At 44.8% G+C, this 21,279-nt stretch overlaps 1 protein-coding gene across 2 annotated transcripts in view; it reads right to left on the bottom strand.

Moving 5' to 3' along the window:
* The window catches only part of LOC127594619 (EMILIN-3), a 45,967-nt gene that overhangs the window by 20,724 nt on the left and 3,964 nt on the right, over nucleotides 1-21,279 (bottom strand). The window contains exons 1-2 of one of the 2 annotated variants that reach the window (XM_052056495.1): nucleotides 4,249-4,401; nucleotides 1,838-2,048 (exon numbers count right to left, since the gene is read on the bottom strand). The gene's annotated coding sequence lies outside the window, so the exon portion shown is untranslated. Of the gene's footprint in view, nucleotides 1-1,837; nucleotides 2,049-4,248; nucleotides 4,402-21,279 lie in introns of those variants that run through there. The other variant, XM_052056494.1, reaches the window with a different exon arrangement.

Here is a 21,279-nt window from a genome sequence, read left to right on the forward strand (position 1 = left end):
TTTTGTTTTTTAATATGGGAAAATAGAACTCCATTCGACTTCAGAAAAACTAATAACATGATAATATAGGACGTAAAGCATGAAACAGTTTTTGGATCATGATTTAATGCTTCAATCCAACAACCTTCTGGAGTGCCCACCAGGAGGCAGTCCTATACAATACAGTGATGCAGTCACAATCAAAGAAGACTTCCACTATTGCGCCAAAGTGGGGAAATGCAATAAACGCGGGGCGTTCCCAAGTCAGTTCTAAGTTCTTATTATTGTTGGTGTGCTATAAAGCCTCTAAACTCGAATGTCACTAGTTAGCCATATCATCTGCCTCGGTGAGCATGTCTAAAGTATTTATTTCCCCAATTGTAGACACTGCAAACATTCACGGCAGTGTTATGGGAATATGTTAATGTTACCTTGATCTTGTCGAAGATTGATAAGCGGCGCACTCATTAATGTGTTGGAAGTACTGCTTCTTCTAGCAGCTATTCAAAAGCGTGTTTTGCTTATCCTTCATCTACCAAGCCATGGTACTTCAATAATTCCCAAAAGAGCCGACTCTGTCGACATATGGAGAAGTTGTAGTGGCTACTGACTGCTCACACCAACAACAGAAGGCCTGATTCAGGTCATGGTAAACCACAAAGGTTGAATTGAGGCAACTGCTTGTTTTTTGAAATTCCCGTTTTTTCTTGTCTTGCGCAAGCTTCAAATACGACAGTCAGCAAAGACATAATTTGAGTTTCAGACCTCTTCCCGTGGAACTACCAAGACATGGCAACTGTTTCGAACTAAAAGCAAGTTTTTGTAACAGCTCAGTCGCGCACACTGTGTTAAAAGATGACTGTCAGTCGGGAATATTTCGACCAAGATGCAACGATCATAATCTTTAATCAGTGCCGTTGTTATGCTTCATCCCAAATGCAGCTTGTAAATTCTAAACAGATCTGTTCTGAGTTTCGCTTGGAATCCAAGAGTGACTGGTTAAGTGTACCTTCACCAAAGCTCACTGGCCCATGGAGGAGCTTGATTCCACGGTTGAGTTCCTCAATCATGACTGTAAAGTCTCTGTTTCCAATTGACGTCACTGCCTCATTATGGCGCGAGCTTTTGCCAGGATATCTGGCTTCACAGTGGCAGGAAGAAGAGACACACTGTCCACATGATAAAAATACAGTTTTGGGTAGACTGTTGCAAAAGTATGATGCAGGATGTTCTAAAAATGTGCTATCATTTGAAATATGAATAGCTGAGTAACTAGAGATGAAACTAAAGGGGATTCCGTTTGAAAAAAATATATTTTACCATCAAAATTCTAACAAAATATTCAGCAGGTAAATATTTTTATGACTGAGTTCACAAAGTTCAGTCTTTTATGTGTTCTGACTGACACTTTTAGCCTTTCTTTTTAAATTTGGGGACTGCTTTCTAGTTGGTGTATTTGTCTGACTTTGCTCAAAAATACACGCTGCTACCTCTTGCTTCAGCGTATTCCCTCACACAAAATGCATATACCTTGCTACAGCATGTCATTCTTCTGAAAAAGCCACAGAAACAAGTGAAACATTCACTATTTTTTGAGGAAATTCAAGCCTTACTTAAAACGGAAAGAGAATAGAAAACCCGGGAGGGTCAGAAGCAGGTGTTGTTGAAATTTGTTTGCACAGTTGGTTGAGCGGGTCTTTCGCACCTGACTGTGAGCTGTGCACCATTTAACCTACTCTATTTACCCACCATTTTCAGGTCAGTGGGAAAGGAAAACACAGCATCAAAAAGGCACAACGCACAAGTGGGAAAGTTTGCCAAAGCATTCAATAAATTGACTTAAAAAAGCAAAACACACCATGTCATTGAGGCGACGATTCCTGAAAAAATATTCTTCAAAGCATTTGGGAGACTTCACTTCCTTTCATCTTCCTCCACAGCGTGGGGATTCCGTTGACTCTGATGCTGTTCATTTCCTCACATTATGCCGCATGAGCGTCAGGAGAGGATTTGTGGAGCTTCTGAGGTGTTTCGCTTCCTCCTGAAGATTCATCCCGACGTTCCAGAAGCTGTCACGGAAACAGCAGAGAAGAAATTATTTGAAATTGTCTTTTCTCAAAGACATTTTACAGTCAAACCTCGGTTTTCGAAAGTCTCTGTCATCGACCAAATTTGATTTGCTTTAGATTACGACCGAAAACCGGTTTTCAACCAAACTGAGCAAACCCGAATACGCCACTCGACTCCTCTCGACTTTCTTACACAAGTGATTCGTCGTTTAACGTTCATTGTGAGCAGACGTGTTTGTTGTGGTTTACGCAAATCGGACAGTTTTTAAAAAAAATTTCTGGGTAGTGTATTAGCCCCTAATCATGGGCTAATAAAAAAGTTTCGGATTTAAAACAAATCGCTTTTCAAACGGCCGTCTGGAACGGATTATGGTCGAAAACTGAAGTATCACTGTCTAAGGAAATATGTGTCAGGTCGAGATGTGATGTCCAGATGGGAAGGAAAACGTTGAAATATGCGTGTTAACTTATTCAGCATGGCAGCTAGTCAGTTAACATTGAAAAAAAGGTATGTTCTTAATATGTTGCCATACATATGCATAAAGTGGGATATGATACTATAGACCACACACACACACATACATATATATATATATATATATATATATATATATATTTTTTTCATTCATTCATTCATCTTCCGAGCCGCTTGATCCTCACTAGGGTCGCGGGGGGTGCTGGAGCCTATCCCAGCTGTCTTCGGGCAGCAGGCGGGGGACACCCTGAATCGGTTGCCAGCCAATCGCAGGGCACACAGAAACGAACAACCATTCGCACTCACACTCACACTTAGGGACAATTTAGAGTGTTCAATCAGCCTGCCACGCATGTTTTTGGAATATATATATATATATATATATATATATATATATATATATATATATATATATATATATACACAAGCACTTTCAGATTCCTAAAATGCAGCCATCACGTGAAACAAATGGCTCACTGCAGCCAAAGTGTGTCATTTCTCTTTAAACTGTGTGCAAATGACACAAAGTATTGACCTAACCCTTCCGTGACCCTTCATTGTTCACAGAGTCATCTGTGGGATTCTTCCACATCATGCTGTTGTTGGAACTGAACTGCAAAACATCCTCATTTTTAACATAGGGGTCCTCTGTGTACAGTAACTTGTCGGGTGTGTTAATTCCAAGATGGTGCAACCGTCTGACAATTCGACTATCAAATTGACTTGTTACAATGGAATTGGCAGCAACGTCAGGCATTTCGACAATACCAACATCGCCGACTCTACAATTGGCACACTAATCAGGTATCACAAGACATCATTGGAGGTGAGAGATATGGAAATGTAATGGAAGGCTGTTACTCCAGGCTGTCACAAAAACAAGAACAGCTTTGGGCTGAGCCATTTTCACAGGGAGAAATAAAATCAGATTGAACCATGGGATTCTCACAAAGGTCAAAAGTTTCTTCCTGTCATGGAAACAGCTACTCGTTTTCACAATGGGACCAGGAGGATATGAACTCATAAAGATGTAGGTGTGGGAATGGAACGGCATTCAAGAGTGTGCGCGCACACGCACACACGCGTACACACAAACACACACACACGCACACACATACACGCTAATGACCACTTCATCTGTCTTGGTCCGCACATGTTCTCCAGGATATCTCCATGTTGTTATCAGGTATGTGCCAGTGTTTATTTACTGTGTCTACTGCTCTTCAAACACGGGCGCACGCAGGTTACTGGACAACAAAGAGAAGGTCTTCTGGAACGGATTATGGTCAAAAACCGAGGTATGACTGTACGTGGAAAAACGAAATATCCATCCATCTATTATCTCATCCGCTTATCCTCACGAGCGTCGCAGGTGCGCTGGAACTGCTTTTTAAACTTTGATTAAAATATGCTTTTTATGTGCAACACGTTTACATTGAAACAATGATTAAAGTACAACAATTCAATTAAATGAGATGGAATCAACACTGCCACTGTTCTTGAGGCTTTACACAAAGCACTTTGTTGATTTATCATTGAAAAAAACTTTCAATAACAAATAACAATTTCAATCAGAAATAACGTTGAGACAGAGTCATATTTTGAACTGTGCAAGTTCTTGAATAACCCAGCCAGAGCCCAGATGTCAACAACAGGCTGGATCCGTCAAAGGATCTTCCCCATGTAGCCTTCGTGGCTCGCGTAAACTGGAAAATTTGGACAGACCATGTAACTCTCACTTGACCCTCTTCTGTACCACTGCAAGATGGTGCCAATGTGATCTGCTGTTAGAAGAAATGTGGCGCAGCGTAAAAGAAGAGCAGCGTGGAGCAGCGTAAAAGAAGAGCAGAACAATGTAAGCTTTGAAAGTTTGCTCCAAGGCAGACTTCGCTCAGGGCCCGTATCCATGGAAACCAAGGTTCGAAGGTCATGTGAATTTGGACACGGACGTGCGGTCGGGGCTTTATGTCATGTGGCCTTTGGAGAAAGTAGTCTACGAATATGGACATAGTATATGCAGATAGATAGATAGCTCTTTTGCTAGGTAGCCAGTTTGTTGGATGGATGATAGAAATTTAAAGTTAAACTGGGCCTAATTTCGAATAGAATGGCAAACTTGACAACATAACGTTTGGTTTTAACTCGACAGATACTGTCAACAGATAAATACTTCATTCATTCATTAAACTAATTAAATTAAATTAGGGTGGCAAAGTGGTCGACTAGTGATCATGTCCGCCTCACCGTACAGAGGTCCAGGGTGCGGTTCTGGGCTTCGGCTTGCCTGTGTGGGTTTTCCCCAGGTGCTCCGGTATCCTCCCACATTCCCCAAAACATGTATGCTAAATTGTCCCAAAGTGTGATTGTGCTTGTGAATGGATGTTTGTCTATGTGTGCCCTGCGATTGGCTAGCAACCAAAGACAGCTGGAATAGGCTCCAACATGCCCCGGACCCTTGAGAGGATAAGCGGCCTGAATAATGAATGAATGTAATAAATTAAAATATACACAACCATGCAAATGGGCGAACACGCGCGCGTGCGCGCACACGCACACACACACACACACACACACACACACACACACACACACACACACACACACACACACACACACACACACACACTGGAACACTGCATACGCTATTCAAGGCACAATTTACAGGTTAGTTAAAGTTGCAAATACAGAAGTCGTGCAAAAAATAAAAACGAATCATCGACTCATTAAGGGGCAGGCTGTCTTGTCATTGAATCACATTTGAATTTTAGACCTGTAACAATGGTGGCCATGTCTCTCACATGGTACTGAACTAACCTCATCATCATTCCTGCAGGTTAATCTGTATATCAACGGAAATCCAATACACGCAGGTTTAAAACGTTAAACAGTCAGCATGTATTAAGAGAGTTGATCTAACTAAGACTTTCCTCCAAACTCTGAATCCTCGAACAGCAGCCGTTTTATTCGGGCTATATGATTTAGAGATCCTATGAAGCATGAGCTCATTCCTACTTATTCACGCTTTGCCAAATGTGGTTGGTGCAACACGAAATTACATTGGCGCTGTAATCAATGCTGGCGCTCAGCGTGCACACACAGGCATCGCTCTCCTCAAGTGGCTACAATATTCTGCATCTACTCCACATCTGCTTTACATCTCAGCAAAACCACCAGCAACAGCAACCTCAGCACACACACAAACTACACTTTTACTTTTCTATTTTAATACTGTACAGTGGTGCCTTGAAATATGAGTTTCCTTCGTTCCGTGACCACGCTTCTAACTCAAGACACTCATATCTAAAACCATCCTACCGCAATAAAAGGAATACAAATACAATTAATCCCATGAATCTGCTCCGGAGCTTCCACGCCCCCCCCCCCCCCCAAAAAACACTTTTTGTGTTTGTGTTTTTTAAATTAGGAAAAATAGCACTCTCTGAGGTTCTTCATGAAAGCATTATAACACAATGGAATAGAATGTAACGAATTGAACGGTGCGTCATGACTTAATGTTGCAATCCAATTCATTGTGCTATTCCTTCTGGTGTGCCCATCTTGGCCACCAGCGCACAGTAAAATAGTCATGCAGACACAAACAAAGATTAGGTGTGCCGCAGGAAAGTATCTGTCAATTATTTGGAGTGAATAAAAACAAAGTATGTATTCAGTATATACATAGATGGCTTGATATATTGCATCTCTCCACAAATGACAACTTGATGTGTTTTTTGATGAGTGGGTGTGAAATGATTCAAGGATGGTTTGATTGTAAGTGGACAGATTCTATTGGGATCGACTCAGTGAGATTACGATTCATTCCAATATGGCACGGCTCAGTTGGAGAGGGGTATAATGCAATGACTTGTTTGTTGTCAATTTACACACGTTTAAATGGACCTGTCGGTTCTGTATATGTACCATTTCCTTCGAAGATATATTCATCCAATCAAAGATGATTCAACATATATCTGGGTATATTTTAGATTGGAATGATTTAATGCACCTACAGCAATTAAAAATATATATATATATATATATATATATATATATATATATATATATATATATATATATATACATATATTAAAAAAAAAAAAATCCTCATCTCACCCCTCGGGTGGTGTCCGTCCCTCATTCAGCTCGGATCCTCTACCAGAGGCCAGGAAGCTTGAGGGTTCTGCGCAGTATCCTTGCTGTTCCCAGCACTGCACATTTCTGGACTGAGATGTCCGATGTTGTTCCCGGGATCTGTTGCAACCACTCATCTAGTTTGGGGGTCACTGCCCCGAGTGCTCCGACCACCACAGGCACGACTGTCACCTTTACCTTCCAGGCTCTCTCCAGCTCCTCTCTGAGCCCTTGGTATTTCTCGAGTTTCTCATGTTCCTTCTTCCTGATGTTTCCATCACTTGGGACCGCGACATCCACTACAACGGCTTTCCTCTGCCCTTTATCTATGATCACGATATCTGGTTGGTTCGCCATTACCATCTTGTCAGTCTGGATCTGGAAGTCCCACAGGATCTTCGCTCTGTCATTCTCCACCACCTTCGGAGGTGTTTCCCATTTTGACCTTGGGGTTTCCAGTCCATACTCCGCACAGATGTTTCGGTAGACTATGCCAGCCACCTGGTTATGGCGTTCCATGTAGGCTTTCCCTGCCAGCATCTTACACCCTGCAGTTATGTGTTGGATCGTCTCAGGTGCCTCTTTGCACAACCTACACCTTGGGTCTTGTCTGGTGTGGTATATCTGGGCCTCGATGGCTCTGGTGCTCAAGGCCTGTTCCTGAGCAGCCAGGATGAGTGCCTCTGTGCTGTCCTTCAGGCCAGCCCTCTCTAGCCACTGATAGGACTTCTTGACATCAGCCACTTCAGTTATGGTCCGGTGGTACATCCCGTGTAGGGGCTTGTCCTCCCATGATGGTCCCTCTTCCAGCGCCTCATCTTCTGTTCCCCATTGTCTGGCACATTCTCTGAGTACGTCATTCGTTGGAGCCTTCTCCTTGATGTATTCATGGAGCTTGGCTGTTTCATCCTGGACAGTGGCTCTCACACTCACTAGTCCCCGGCCTCCTTCCTTTCGGCTTGCGTACAGTCTCAGGGTGCTGGATTTGGGATGGAACCCTCCATGCATGGTTAGGAGTTTTCGGGTCTTAACGTCCGTGGTCTGAATCTCTTCCTTTGGCCACTTTATTATTCCTGCAGGGTATCTGATCACTGGCAGGGCATAGCTGTTTATTGCCCGGGTCTTATTCTTGCCATTGAGCTGGCTTCTTAGGACTTGCCTCACTCGCTGGAGGTATTTGGCCTTAGCCGCTTTCCTTGTTGCCAGTTCGAGGTTGCCATTGGCTTGTGGTATACCAAGGTACTTGTAGCTGTCCTCAATGTCTGCTATTGTTCCTTCAGGGAGTGAGACCCCTTCAGTGCGGACTACCTTTCCTCTCTGAGTCACCATCCGACTACATTTCTCAAGCCCGAATGACATCCCGATGTCGCTGCTGTAGATCCTGGTTGTGTGGATCAGGGAATCTATGTCCCTTTCGCTCTTAGCATACAGCTTTATGTCATCCATGTAGAGGAGGTGACTGATTGTAGCTCCATTTCTGAGGCGGTATCCATAGCCTGTCTTGGTGATTACTTGGCTTAGGGGGTTCAGTCCTATGCAGAACAGCAGTGGGGAGAGTGCATCGCCTTGGTATATGCCACATTTGATGGACACTTGGGTAAGTGGCTTGCCATTGGCTTCAAGTGTGGTTTTCCACATCCTCATCGAGTTCGCAACGAAGGCTCTTAGGGTCCTGTTCACCTTATACAACTCCAAGCATTCAGTGATCCATGTATGTGGCATCGAGTCATAGGCTCTCTTGTAATCAATCCAAGCTGTGCACAGGTTGGTACGTCGGGACCTGCAGTCTTGTGCGACTGTTCTGTCAACCAGGAGTTGATGTTTGGGTCCTCTCGTATCTCTACCAATGCCCTTCTGTGCTTCGCTCATGTATTGATCCATGTGTCCACTTATCTTAGCCGCAATGATGCCTGACATGAGCTTCCATGTTGTGGAGAGACAGGTTATTGGCCGATAGTTGGATGGGGCTGCACCCTTCGAGGGATCCTTCATGATCAGGATCGTTCGCCCTTCGGTTAGCCATTCTGGGTGAGTCCCATCCCTCAGCAGCTGGTTCATTTGTACTGCTAGGCGCTCATGGAGTGCTGTGAGTTTATTTAGCCAGTAGGTGTGGACCATGTCCGGGCCTGGTGCTGTCCAGTTCTTCATATCTGAGACTCTTTCCTGTATGTCTGCCACTGTTATGGTAACTGGGTTCTGTTCAGGGAGGTTGCTGTGCTCCTCTCTCAGGGTCACCAGCCATTGTGCACTGCTGTTATGTGCAACCTCCTTCTCCCATATGCCTTTCCAGTACCTTTCAGTTTCCAGTCTTGGTGGGTCAGCTCTGTTGTTAGGACCCTGCCACTGAGCGTACACTTTCGCAGGTTGTGTTGCGAACAGCCTGTTTATTCGTCTGGCCTCATTCTCTTTCGTGTACCGCTTTAGGCGACTGGACAAGGCTTGGAGCCTTTGTTTGGCAGTTTCGAGTGCTTCAGGTATGGTCATCTGGATGTACCTCTCGGGTATCGGCCTTTTCATCACACCTCTCTGGGCCTCCGTCAATTGACTCACATCTTTCCGGGCCGCCTTGATCTTAGCCTCCAACCGTCTTTTCCATGGTGGGTAACGTATCTCATGGCTTCCATGGTTGCTCTTATAGCCCAGAGTCTCCAGGATCACTGATGCTGAAGCGTATATCAGTTCATTGGTTTCTGTGATCGTTACGGTAGGGATCGCCCTCAGTGCTGCATTCACACTTTCTATGAGACTTTCAGATGGTACTTCACATAGCCGTTGTAATCGGTTTCTAGGTTGCCCAGCTTTCATTCTCGCCATGATCTTAGCTTTCAGGTCAGTTGCTGCCTCGCTCAGCATTTCATTCATTGGGGCTGGCCACCCAATCTCATCATCTGCATTCATTGGGGCTGGCCTCCCAATCTCTTGTATGACCTCCTCCTCTGATCTGGCAGCCTGGGGCCCTTCGCCATGGAACCTGCGTTGTACCTCATCAATCTCAAGTTGTGACAGCAGTTGCCGTTTGTGAATGTTGGAACACTGAGCTACTAGTTGTTTCGTGGTCAACCGTGACTGTGGGTTTCGAAGTAACCATTTAGCCCACATTCTCTGCATGTAACCCCTCTGACTAGGGTTGCTTGAGTAGTAGCATTCCAACAGAGCCATGTTATCGCCTCTCGCCCATCTCCGCTTTGTTCCAGTAGCCCATTTTTCATCAAGGTGCTCTGGTTCCCCAGCACCTGACGCAGACCTTGTTTGGCCGGGCGACGTCTGAGCCGGCATGTCATTCGTTTTATTGTCTCTCATCATTGTATGAGGTAGGCATTAGCGTGAAGGATCTTGCCCAAGGACCCACACTGGATGGTGTTATGTGCTCATTTTTGCCCCAAGCGGGATTCGAACCACCGTCTCCCATATGCCAAACCGATGCCGGGAGCAGCAAGGATACTGCGCAGAACCCTGAAGCTTCCTGGCCTCTGATAGAGGACCCGAGCTGAATGAGGGACGGACACCACCCAAGGGGTGAGGCGAGGATTTTTATATATATATATATATATATATATATAGAGAGAGAGAGAGAGAGAGAGAGAGAGAGAGAGAGAGAGAGAGAGAGAGAGAGAGAGAGAGAGAGAGAGAGAGAGAGAGAGAGAGAGAGAGAGAGAGAGAGAGAGAGAGAGAGAGAGAGAGAGAGAGAGAGAGAGAGAGAGAGAGAGAGAGAGAGAGAGAGAGAGAGAGAGAGAGAGAGAGAGAGAGAGAGAGAGAGGGAGGGAGAGAGTTTTTTTTCCCCCAATTCCGATACAAATAGTTTTTTGTTCCACCCCTATTATCTTTGATTAAAAAAAATACAGATATATATTTATCTTCGCCAATCATGTATCATAACAGACAGAACAATCAATCAACAACAACAAAAAACTTTTTCCGCAATCCATTGTCCGGTTTTTCAAAATTCTTTGAACTAATAATAATAATAATAATACATTTTATTTGTGGGCGCCTTTCTAGAAACTCAAGGACACCTTACAACAAGCAGTTAAAATCACGAGTACAATGTTAAAAACTACATCAAATAAGATAAGAAAAAATACAACAAAAATAAATAAATAAAATAATGGCTTTATGGTCTGAGTGAATAGGCTTGTCGAAACAGATGTGTTTTGAGGCGGGATTTGAAATGTGTTAATGAGGTCAGCGGGGAGTGAGTTCCATAGCTGGGGAGCAGAGCGACTGAAGGCTCTATTTCCCATGGTGACGAGGCGAGCAGGGGGGACAGAGAGGAGGACAGAGGAGGAGGAACGAAGAGAGCGGACAGGCGTAGGAATATGGATGAGGTCAGATAGGTATGGAGGGGCTAGGTCATGAATGGATTTGAATGTGAGGAGCAGGATTTTATATTGAATGCAGTGTAAAATGGGGAGCCAGTGGAGATGTTGAAGGACAGGTGTAATATGGTTTATGTATGGCGTGAGTGTGATAATGCGGGCGGCTGAATTTTGGACCAGCTGAAGCTTATGGAGGGTTTTTTGAGGGAGACCAAACAGAAGGGAATTACAGTAATCGAGTCACGAGGTGACGAGGGTGTGTACAAGTATAGCAGTGGACTGAGGAGTGAGAGAAGAGCGGAGCCAGTGGATGTTTCGAAGATGATAATATGCAGAACGAGTGATGTGGTTGATATGTGAGGTGAAGGAGAGGGTGCTATCAAGGATGACACCCAGACTCTTGACCTGAGGGTAGGGGGAGATGGAAGAGCTTTCGAAGGGAATGGAGAAGTTGTTTATTTTGTTTAGATTGGATTTAGTGCCAATAAGGAGGAATTCAGTTTTATTGCTATTCAGTTTGAGGAAATTTGAGGTGAACCAAGATTTTAATTCCTGCAGGCAGTTGGTTAGGGAGGATGGTGGAAGTATGGTATTAGGTTTGGTAGAGATGTAGAGCTGGGTGTCATCCGCGTAGCAATGAAAATGAATGTGATGTTTCCTGAAGATATTACCAAGGGGAAGAAGATAGATTAGAAATAGCAATGGGCCAAGGACAGAACCCTGAGGAACACCTGAAGTGAGGGGAAAGGGGTGAGATCTAAAACGTTTGAGCTGGATAAACTGGGTGCGGTCAGAATGATAGGAGCGGAACCAGGAGAGAGGGATGCTGGTGATGCCAATGGAGGAGAGTCTGTCGAGGAAGATGGAGTGAGAGATGGTGTCAAAGGCTGCACTGAGGTCAAGCAGGAGGAGGATGGCGAGTGAACCGGAGTCAGCAGAGAGAAGAAGGTCATTGCATATTTTGAGGAGGGCAGTTTCGGTACTATGGAGGGGACGGAAGCCAGATTGAAATTGTTCGTAGAGCTTATTGGAGGAAAGATGGGTGTGAAGTTGAGCAGCTACTGTTTTCTCTAGAAGTTTGGAGATGAACGGAAGGTTTGATATGGGAAGAAAGTTGTTCAAGTCGCAGGGATCAGAGCCAGGTTTCTTCAGTATGGGAGTGACAGCAGCAGTTTTGAGATGAGATGGTACAATGCCAGTAGAGAGGGAAGTTTGAATAATGTTAGTGATGAGAGGGGAGAGGGCCGGGATAGAAGCTTTGACTAAAACAGTAGGGAGAGGGTCAAGTTGACAAGTAGAGGATTTGGACTTCTGGATTAAGATGGAGACTTGGTCGACAGATGGGGATGTAAATGCAGAGAATAGGTGGGTAGGAACCGGGGAGAATGGAGAAGGAGGGTTCGGAGCAGCTGAAGGGGTGAGTTGCTGGTGGATAAGTTGGATTTTGGATGTAAAAAATGAGGCCAGAGTATTACAAAAATCAGTGGAATAGAGATGTGAGGGAAGAGTGTCAGCAGGTTTAGTGAGTTTAGAAATGAGTGAAAAGAGTGATCTGGGGTTGCCTTCATTGGAACTGATTAATCCAGAGTAGAAGGTTGATTTGGCTTTGGATATTGAGTCCTTGTAATGGAGAAAGTGGGTAGTGTACATTTCTTTATGAATGGCGAGTCCAGTTTTTCTATATAATCTTTCAAGTTGACGGCCTTTTGATTTAAGTTGTCTGAGGGTAGGGGTAAACCAGGGTGCTGTTTGGTTGAAGGAGACAGTTCGGGTTTTGAGTGGGGCCAGGATATTGAGAACGCTATGGAGATTTGTATTGTAGTGTGTCAAAAACTCATCTGTTGTAGAAAGACAATCAGTACTGGGGAGGTTGTTGATAAGTGATTCTAAATTGTCCGGGTTAATGTCATTGATTTTACGGAAATGTATAATGCGTTGTGGGTTGGATTTGAAAAATGACAGGTTAACATTGAATGAAAGCAATAGATGATCTGTGTATGGGAGGAGATCGGTTTTACAGTTTGTTGGTGATAATCCAATACAGCAGATCAAGTCCAGAATATGTCCTTTACTGTGTGTGGGAAAGTTGACATACTGTTGAAAACCAAAACTGTCCAGACAGGAGGTAAAGTCTTTGGTGAGTGAGTTATTGATATTGTCCATGTGTATATTAAAATCTCCTAAGAGAATCACATTTGGTGATAGTGTATACAGATGAGTGAGGAGTGTAGTAATGTCAGTGATAAAATTCTTGTTTGGTTTTGGTGGACGGTAAATAGTGGCAATCAGTGTGGGAGTTGATCCAGAGAGCTGTATAACTGTCGCTTCAAAAGATAAAAAAGCAGGCACATTTACAGGTGCAAATTTCCAATCCTCGCGCAGAATCATCGCGAGGCCGCCTCCCCTCCCAGTCGTGCGCGGCACAGCGTGATAAACAAAGCCCGGTGGAGTAGCTTCATTAAGAGTACCATAATCATTTAGCTGCTGCCAGGTCTCAGTCAGACACAGAATGTCAAACTCACGGTCTGTCAGGAGGTCGTGGACGAACTGGCCCTTGCTCGTAAGGGAGCGGATGTCCAGTAGGCCAACGTTGACAGCAGTGCAGCTGCGAGCGACCGCGAGACGCGTGTCAACACAGAGGCATCCGCACGGCGTCCGGTGTTCTTCCGTGGGCGGCGAGCGGTGGACCAGAACGACCTGATGGAGCTGGAGTTGTCGTATTGATAGTTTCGGCGTGAGCCCCGGTGAGTGCACCTTCGCCGGGGCACGTAAAGGATGTCCGGGTGTTGGAGCAGAGCAGGCGGTGGTGGACCGTGTGGATTAAAGTTGAGTTTGAGCTCAGTGGCTGCATATTGGTGAAGCGCTTCCAATGAGTGGTGGAAAACACACAGAGCGAACCAGCAGAAAGCAAGCCACTCACAGCTGATCGACATAGCCGGACCGGAGTAATGAAGTCGGGAAGCAGCAACAGTTAGTGGGTAAGCTAGCCGCTAGCCGCAACTCAACGACAACTCAATACTCGATGACAGGTAATGACAGTTCGGCCGATCGAGTGTGGATTGATCATTGTACACTCGGTGACCATAAAAGCAGGTCGACATAAAATATGTCGGCTATAAAAGATAAAAAAATTGACATAAAAATGGACTTAAAAATCAAAAAATCACGGGGAGTAGCGGCGTCCAAAATTCGCCAGCGTTCACTCCGGAAGTAACGTGTTAGGAATAAGTGAAGATAATTTCATGAAAGAAATGTGGGAATTCAGTTTCTGATAACACAATACAGTCGCAGTCTTAGAATGCATTTGGAGCACGTGCTCTCACAGAACTCAAGTTCAGGTGCTGTTTTTAATTGTTTGTTAGCACTAATCTTTGTATTTAAGAAATTTTCTCAGGCAAAACTACAGTATGTGGTTGTTTCAAACACACAAGGTGTAATTCAGTTTTTGTTTAGTTTTTCAGTAAACGTCAAGTTGGAGGGGCATTAATTCCATCATGTCTTTTGCGATAAATTGTTCAATATTAACAAACTGTTATTATTGTGAAGTGAGGTTGAATTGAGCTCACTGCCACCATGCAGTGCTCGTATCTTAAATTAGCAGCGTCAATTCAAAGCCTACCCCCCTCCCCACAAAAAAAATAGGCCATATTACTACTTTTTCAACTTCCGAACCTGGTGTTGAGATTTGAAGCGGCACCAAAATGCACCCCTATGACTTCTGGGCATCTGCACAATGGAATGCAGACAAACACTTGGTTGAATTACTCACGTGGTGTTTGATTGTTAATGCCACAAATCTGTTAGGCAGCAGCGTGCAGAGAATGCACAGTGTGCTGAGATGAACTTACAGTGAGGCCTTGTTTCCTCCGCAAATGTGTTTCCAGTTGCCAATCAATTCAAGGCAGGTTTACTGGCAAGAGGCGCAACGTTCTCTGGCACTGACATCATCCTGCAGGTTTGCCCATCACCGCGATGGGCATGCATATGCAAGTACAACCGCAGGCATATGTGCAAACGCACTCACTTCCAGGCAAAGGAAAACATGTGCACGTGTGTGTGAGAGCACGTGCTCCAAATGCATTCTAAGACTGCGACTGTATTGTGTTATCAGAAACTGAATTCCCACATTTCTTTCATGAAATTATCTTCACTTATTCCTAACATTCTTTTGTGTTTCTTGTAGTTGTAATGCTTCCGAAACCTGGATGTGAAAGTTAGGCGATCCGTCCAGTCAGATTTCAGCATCAATGTGTCGCCCTATAAAGCTAATCTGCCCACGGCCTTCAGAATCAGTAGTACAAGCCAATTTTACTTCAACTCTTAACAATGGGACAGTTTCTTCAACCAGTAAAATTTCGAATGTCTCCTCACAGGTCCAACCGTGGCAATTACGAGGTAGGCCTGGAAAGAATGCCCGCAACCACAACTGGGCCCCAGTTCAAAACGAGGCGTCCACTCACATTTGTTTATTTGCTGTGTCTTATCCTTTGTGCGCAACATCACTGCTGTGCGGCAAAGTCTGTTCGCTCAGGTTTGCCCCGTGTCAGAAACGCGCTTTTTGAGGCTGCGACCAAACACAATTGCTCGTGCACCAATGAGTCTGGATTTCAAGGCTAATGGAGCTGGCCCTCAGTTTTCCTCCTGTGATTGTTTGTCAGAGCCAACCATGCCTACGAGTGATTCAAACTGATGTAAATGCCGAGATGCCAGCTGCCGACAACCTCCTGCATGAACGGTGTTATCAGTGACTCCTGTCACATTTCTGGTATGTTGTTGCTTCATGAAACATGTACGGAAACGTTGAACTGCTGCAGCAGCACATTCAAGCGAAATAAGACTTGCCGGCCACTGCGATGACGTGTCAAGTCCCTGAGTGTCATTGTTCATTCAGCATGCACAAAGCTTTGGACAGCCAATCGGTTTGAAACGTTGCAGGGAGCAACAGGAGAAGAGAGAGCAACGGCACGGAGCTGTGAGATGAAGAGCTACGGGCGACAGACCGCAACTTCACGGCGGGGGAAACCACAGAAGTGCCTCTTCGAGTCACACATTTACGGAGATGCAGAGGTCGAAACAATCAGCCGGTAATCTTTTTTCCATGTCAGGCAACAATTCTGAAGACAAAACAAACCACAAAGCGTATTTTCAGCTAGCTAAAGACAAAAAACAAAATGTCCCCCCTCCCAAAAAAATGCAATATTTCCTTTTGGGAATAATGTTGTGTTCCAGACACGTAAAAATATTAATAACAATTTCATTTTATAGAGAATAAGCACAATTTAACTCCCCCCCCCCCCCAAAAAAAGTGAAATAAATTTAAATGACGAATGAAATGAACGTATCTACTTTGAACATGACTTTTAGCGGCACAGACGATTCTGGATAGCTCAGAGAAAACAGCAAAGAGGGCAGAGAGGTTCTGACAGGTTATTACAGTGTGGACTGAGAGTCAACTGAGTTAAGATCAACAAAAAATATTTATTTGGAAAATGTGCTCATTGTACTAACTGTCGGCCATGTGTACTTGACTCGGACGTTTGCAATTGGATGAAATCGATGCGAAATCGCGTTCGGCTGTGAACAATCGCGAGGCGGTTTCGGGATTTGTCCATTTTAGTTTGTGAGCGTCATTTCTCTTTCAAGAAAGAAGACTGACTGAAATCAAAAACTCATTCTAATGAAAGCTGGGGCATACAACAACCAAGGTTCCATCGTTGATATTCTTTTCAGTATAATTGTCTATAGATGGAAAACGATAAGTCCTCAATGCCGGATCTGTGCTACATGCTGCAGAGAGCCGTGTCTCGTGACGGCGCAGAGAGTCGTGTGTGAACTGATATAAATGCCTCCATGTGTGAAAGAAGTGGTCGACACCTTTACTTCATTTTCCCTGGAACTTTTCCAGCACCGCAAAAACAACACACATGATGAAGGATTATTGTTATTTGGATAGACTTGAAAGGGGGTTCCTCAGAATTTGGCCTGCTCGGGGTCAGCGGGTTTAAGGGTTTTTCACATGGCTTGATGTGCAGGGTGGAGAAAGACTTGGCAATTGCATCAATTTCTCGGGATGTTCACGCCAGACTGAACCTTAAGCCCCCCTCCCCCAACCCTTCCCTTTCAAAATAGTGTTAAGACAAGTGTCCGACGTCATTTCAGTGGAATTTATCACACACACAAAAGAGCATAAATCAATCAAATATTTTCTCGCCAAGTTGTCCTTATCTGTGGTTAACGTAAAGCACAATAGCAGCCTTGTGTGCTTGTGTTTGTTTTCTTTCCTGCTGCATACAAAGGAAACAGGCCAATCATTTGTGCGCTGCCTGTGGAGGTATGTGTACGTCCTTATTTGTGAAAATGACATCGTACGTTTTTCCCACACACACTGGGAGGTCGTTGGTGCTTCACATGGCCAACCGAAGTGCAGGTCACGCTACTAAAAGCATGCCAGATACTGCAAATGCCTCGATTACCGGACATTTTTCTCCCTGGTGCCTCATACGCCAGCGCTTGTTTTTGGATCACTCCACCATTAAGAAAGAATTTAATTGTAGGTCAACACCATGAAGCAACTCGACTCCCAGTCCGAGCTGATTCCGCAGTCTGTTAACAGTCGTGGTCGCTGGTGTCACCACTTTCCCAAATGTTCAAACGTGGACCGATATAACAGCCATAAGTCTACATACACACTAAGGGTTCCGCAGCATCAATGGCTGGTGCCGTTTCCCGAGCCTCGGTAAACTGAGAAGGCTGTGGGCGCGCATCAGTCCGTACAAAGCCAACACCACCCGGGCAATTATGACCAGTCCTCGTGCAAAAACACTTCATTTGAACTGATCTCTTTGGATGTACAAATAAACACGCCCTCCGGTCTAACGTCTCATTTTCGATTCCCAATCAAAACCAACCCGAAAGGTTGCTGAGCAAAAAAATAATCAAGAGTAGAGTTTATTGCAGAGGGAATCCTCTGACACAGCCACGTTGAGATCAGTTTGCAGGATATGAACAGCCCGCAAATCAAAGTAGTAGTTGCAAAAGAGCTCAAAATGAGACCAAATATTTCCCATTTAATGCAGAAAAAGTAGGCAGAGTTAAGAAAACGTGTACGAAATGAGGCTCCCTTTTGAGTTTCCACTTGGAGGATTCTATGGCAACATGTCACGGTGAAGAGCATCAGTGGTAAATCATCCTGTGATGGAATTTCAGTTCTTGCCAACTTCAGTCACGTCAACAGAGAAAATGTCCTGCACAAATCTTTCTTCAGGCTGTCTTGAACTCACTTGAATGCTTGAGCCACCAAATAACCCCACTAAGTATTTATTGCTTACATTAAATGCGTTGGTGCCGCTCCGTTCAATAATCTTGATAGCCAGAGAGTAAAACACTTTGCCAGCCGGAAAAAGGACATGAAAGTCATTTTCACCATGTTATTTCATAGCTTTTAAAACACCATGAGGTGAAGGCGACATTTATGACTTTCCCAGAATTCAGAGGAGAAAAATGCCGACCGTGTTTATTTTCCACAAATGATTTCAGACTCCTCATCCCCGAAGTGTAAAAGAATCTGCTTTTTCCTCTAAAATTGGAAACAGTCACAGTTGCAGACTGAGCGTATACAGAATAAATATGAACCTCGGTTGAAGAACTGTCTTTTAGTCCCCAATTTCCTGTGAGCAACGTGCATCAGGACATCAAGTGAAGCCGGGCTCATCTGGGCTGCATTGTCCAAGCGCTCCAGGGGCAAAACACGGGGCTGGGCTGCACATATGAAGGGATGGGGCGAGCATCATGCACAGCAGATATGAGTTATTGTGTCGGGTTTTTTTTCTGTTTTGAATGATACGCTGCGGGCTTTCTCCATCAACACATGTTCTTTGGAGACTTATCACAGAAGTGGAAATTCACTCAGATGCCACCAAAAAAAGTCAAGACTCGTACAAAGTTACGCCAACTCTTACACTCACCTAACATTTGGATGAAGAGTGGGTGGTCTTGTATATAGAGCGGGAGGCACAAGGATGACGAAATAGGAAGGGGATGCTACTTTTATGTAACAGCGGAATGAGCACTTCAACTGAACATTGATGAGAACCAATGAATCAACATTTAATATAATTCGGCATTTCAACTGGTTCCTCTCAAGGGTTCTTCATTTGAGGGTCTTTCAAAACTTTTACTCCTGAATATTTTGTCTTATTACTAGGTTGCTGCTCTTTGCTCATGAGCGCACAGCCATGAAACGACTGGATTATGTTGCATGCTCGAATGCAAGCTGCACAAGTGAAGTTGCACAAGAGCTTTTAAAGCTTTTTTATGTTCATTTGTTGCCTTTTTAGGTGTTTTATACAAGAGAGGATAAGTTTAAGTTGAAATGTAGAATTATTTGAAATTGAAAAAGTTTCGAGACAAAAAAAAATACAGCTTGCTTTGATTCACATAAAAAATTAAATATGTTCATTGCGTAAAAAGGGAAACACACTAATTAGTGGTAGACATGCGCAAGTGTGATCTCTCTGAGGCAAGAGCATTTTACACATTCTAAGTTGCTCCTCAAATGAAGCCCTTGATTAGCAAATTGCTCTACAAAGAATAAAGTAATCTAAGGCGCGTGCACCCCCCCCCCACCCCCCACACACACACATACACACACTCGAACAACTATTACTTCTTATTATTCCTATATTTCTTTTAACAACAATATCCAGGTTTTTAGTTGAGGCATTATGGGTTCCCTTGGCATTGAACGGCATCTCTACCGTCTCCGCTTAGCGTGCTCTATGCACTCATGCACATTACCTGTGCACAGCATAGTGTTGGTTCCAAAGAGGTCAGTGGAAGGGAAGCTGCTTGAGTTGGTGGAATGGGCTGAGCCCTGTTTGAGTCTGATTTGCTACAGCGTGGCGGGTACACACTATTATGTGTTTGACCCAATTGGGAGATGAGAAACGTTTGATAATTTGTGTGCTTTTTGTTGCAATTGGCCGCTGCCGTTTAAATATGATCTCTCCCATGCTCATCTTTAACAGTCCTCCAAAACAAGCTCTCCAGTCAAAGTTGATAAACGTTGAACTGATCATTTAAACTTATAGTTGGGCAGTTGTTTGGTTTCTCTATGGTTGTTGTTGTTTCCCTTTTTTACCTTTGCTCTTTTATTTGGAGGGCGGCCCGGTAGTCCAGTGGTTAGCACATAGGCTTCACAGTGCAGAGGTACCGGGTTCGGTTCCAGCTCCGGCCTTCCTGTGTGGAGTTTGCATGTTCTCCCCGGGCCTGCGTGGGTTTTCTCCGGGTGCTCCGATTTCCTCACACATTCCAAAAACATGCGTGGCAGGCTGATTGAACACTCTAAATTGTCCCTAGGTGTGAGTGTGAGCATGTATGGTTGTTCGTCTCTGTGTGCCCTGTGATTGGCTGGCAACCGATTCAGGGTCTAACCTCAAATTTTGTTCGTTTTTTCAAAAAAGTACAGTGTATATGTGACGGGCCACTACGGGTGTGGCAGTTTGCAGCTCCACGTTGCTGTCGCTTCAAAATATCACTGACGCGCAGGTGGATTACAGATGTTCTTTTTATTGCAGCACTGTAACACAATATGGCAGGAATAGAGCTGCACTCAGTTTCATATCACTCTGCGTTCCTCGTAGCCATCCATCCATCATCTACCGCTTATCCGGGGCCGGGTCGCGGGGGCAACAGCTTTAGCAGGGAAGCCCAGACTTCCCTCTCCCTAGCTACTTCTTCCAGCTCTCCCCGGGGGATCCCGAGTCGTTCCCAGGCAAGCTGGGTGACATAATCTCTCCAGCGTGTCCTGGGTCTTCCGCTGCGTCTCCTCCCGGTGGGACATGAGCGGAACACCTCACCGGGGAGGCGCTCAGGAGGCATCCGAATCAGATGCCCAAGCCAACTCATCTGGCTCCTCTCGATGTGGAGGAGAAGCGGCTCGACTCTGAGCCCCTCCCGGATGACTGAGCTTCTCACCTTATCTCTAAGGGAGAGCCCGGACAGAGAAAACTCATTTCAGCCCCTTGTATCCGGGATCTCGTTCTTTCGGTCACGACCCATAGCTCGTGACCATAGGTGAGGGTTGGGACGTAGATCGACCGGTAAATTGAGAGCTTCCCCCTTTGGCTCAGCTCCTTCTTCACCACGACAGACCGATACAACGTCCGCATCACAGCAGACGCTGCACCGAGCCGCCTGTCGATCTCCCGCTCCCTCATACCCCCACTCGTGAACAAGACCCCAAGATACTTGAACTCCTCCACTTGGGGTAAGATCTCCTCCCCGACCCGGAGGGGGCACTCCAGCCTTT

Source organism: Hippocampus zosterae, chromosome 2, assembly GCF_025434085.1.
Source record: "Hippocampus zosterae strain Florida chromosome 2, ASM2543408v3, whole genome shotgun sequence".
NCBI classification, from domain to species: domain Eukaryota; kingdom Metazoa; phylum Chordata; class Actinopteri; order Syngnathiformes; family Syngnathidae; genus Hippocampus; species Hippocampus zosterae.